This window comes from Microtus ochrogaster, unplaced genomic scaffold (genome assembly GCF_000317375.1).
Source record: "Microtus ochrogaster isolate Prairie Vole_2 unplaced genomic scaffold, MicOch1.0 UNK16, whole genome shotgun sequence".
NCBI lineage: Eukaryota > Metazoa > Chordata > Mammalia > Rodentia > Cricetidae > Microtus > Microtus ochrogaster.
Genome location: NW_004949114.1, coordinates 6307000 through 6309540, shown reverse-complemented (window position 1 = coordinate 6309540; position 2541 = coordinate 6307000). Strand labels below are relative to the sequence as shown.

The window sequence follows — 2541 nt, the reverse complement described above, 5'->3', positions numbered from 1 at the left end:
TGTAATAGATTCCTATCTGAGGAACACAAAATTAGGAGATCAAAACCAATTGATTGATTTCTCCTGTCTTGTGGGATGAGTAGCAGGGGAGCCAGACTTTCAGGAGAGGTAGGCTGGGAATTGTTAACAGAATTGAATTACTGAAGTTATTTTCCTGTCCTCTAGGCTTTGTGTGTCCCTACAGACATGATGAGCTCGAGACATATGACAGATATTTTTTCATTTTGGATCAAGTTTAACCATCAAACTACCTCAAGGAGAAATGTCATGGGATGCCATAGATAAGAACTGGGGCTATAAACAGTTAAACACCCAGAATTTCACCTGCAGGTGGACCATCCGCAACATCTGTTTTATTCTGGAGGAAATGAGGGAGAGTATTAGAAGCCCAGCTTTCTCAATAGGAGGCACCAACAAATGGTGTTTGAGAGTTCACCCTAAGGGGGTCGATGAAGAAAGCTCAGATTACTTGTCAGTTCACCTAGAGTTGCTGAGCTCTCCAAAGAGTCCCCTTATGGTACGGTTCATGTTTTGGATCATGAATGCTACAGGAGAAAAAAACGAACCTGTGAGTAGCCCGAAAGACTTTAATTTACTGCCAGTCTACCAAAGGGTTTACAAAATGTTCATCTTTTGAGATTTCCTCTTGGACCATTCTCAGGGGCTCCTCCCTGAAGACCACTTCACCCTTCTTTACATGGGGATCCTGGTCCCGTACTCCTACAGTATCCCCGATGACAGCACAAAGAAGAGAATCCAGAGTCCCAGAGGCCCATTAGGAGATGATCTAGGAGAGCTGTGGAAGAATTCAAGCTTCACAGACTGCTGCCTGGTGGTAGCTGGCCAGGAATTCCAGGCTCACAAGGCCATCTTAGTTGCTTGCTCTCAGTATTCAGAGCCATGGTTGAACATGACATGGAGGAGAGCAGAAAGAATCGCATTGAGATTCATGACCTGAAACCTGAAGTCTTCAAGGCAATGATGGACTTCATTTACACCGGGAAGGAACCAGTCCTCCACAGCATGGCAGATGCTGTGCTGGCAGCTGCTGACAAGTATGGCCTGGAGCATTTGAAGGTCATGTGCGAGAGGGCCCTCTGCAGGGACCTCTCTGTGGAGAATGCTGCCCACACTCTCATCGTGGCTGACCGCCACAGTGCAGTGCACTTGAAAACTCAGGCACTGGATTTCATTACAGCTCATGCTTCCGAGGTCTCTCAGACCGCAAGCTGTACGTTAATGGTGGATTCATGCCCTCACTTGGTGGCTGAAGCATACAGCTCTCTGGCTTCTGCTCAATGCAATCTACTGGAGCCCCCTCTCAAACGTCTGAAGCAATCCCAGGAACCTGTCACTGGTACCATCTATGTGTATCCCAGAAGAAGTGGTCAGTGTTGATACCGATGACTCCTGGGTAGACTATGGGGTACATGGAGAAATTACAGCAACTCTGGGGAAAGACATCATGGTTTAGTAGTGCTTTAATACATTAATTAATGCCTTGAATATTGTAGTGGTGTATTATTTGTATTTTGATAAATAAATCTTCCCGGAAGACCAGAAGTAAAGCTAAAGCCACTATAACAGGTCAGGCAATGGTGACACACACCTTTAATCCCAGGATTTGTTAGACAGAGTTAGATGGATCTCTGTGGGTTTAAAGGCACCTTAATCTAAACAAGATCAATACAGTAACCAGTCCAGGTGGTTATTGCTCACACCTTCCATCCTAGCCTAGGAAATCCCAGCACTAGAGGTAATATAAAATGGGATGAGAGAGGCTTAATAATCTGCTTCTTCTACAGTCACCCAGCCTTAATACAGGAAAGACATCTTTAGTGGCTTGGCTGCTTTGCTTTTCTGGTTGTTGGTTTGAACCCCAAAATCTATCTCTAGGTTTTTATTTTTGGTGCTCCAGAATGGCAGAGAGGAGGAACCAGGGTGAACTCTGATGGACTCTATGCAACATCTCCTCTGTTGCTGTACTGGTTTGATTTTTGTCCGGTGATTTGGAAACTGGGTTGCAGTTTAGCTAAAGCCCCCATCACACCCCAACAGGGTTTCTTTGGAGAAACCTGTGTGGATAGGACTGTGCAGAACATATGATCAAGGGCTCAGAGCAAAGGAGAAATCAAACACGAATGTTTTCTTACAAGAGAAGGGGTAGAGAATGAAGACATTTTTCATTTAAACTCAGTTTGTGGGAACTGGAGAGATGACTCAGTGGGCAAAAGCAATTGTTTCTCTTGCAGAGGACACTTGTTCAGTTATGTAGACAAACATTTACCCCAATACACTACAATAGAAAAGGAATAAAAATTGTAGAATCACTTTGTGGATTCAAGTGGTGTTCTGTTAGAAGAAGCCCAGTCCTGCTTAGCTGTGGAAGTTTGTTCAGGGTCCTCACAGTCACCCGCAAATGTTAATGAAATGATACCTAAGAAATTTCTGTACTCAGAGACTGGTGCCTTGCCCAGCTGTCATCAGATAGCCTTTCTCCAGCGGCTGATGGCAGTAAAGGGGTTCACAGAATCAGATAAA

The 2541-nt window shown here is 44.7% G+C and overlaps 1 pseudogene; it reads left to right on the top strand.

The window, feature by feature from the left end:
* Nucleotides 1-262: 262 nt before the first annotated feature.
* On the top strand, nucleotides 263-1398 carry LOC101997031 (annotated as a pseudogene).
* Nucleotides 1399-2541: the final 1143 nt, after the last annotated feature.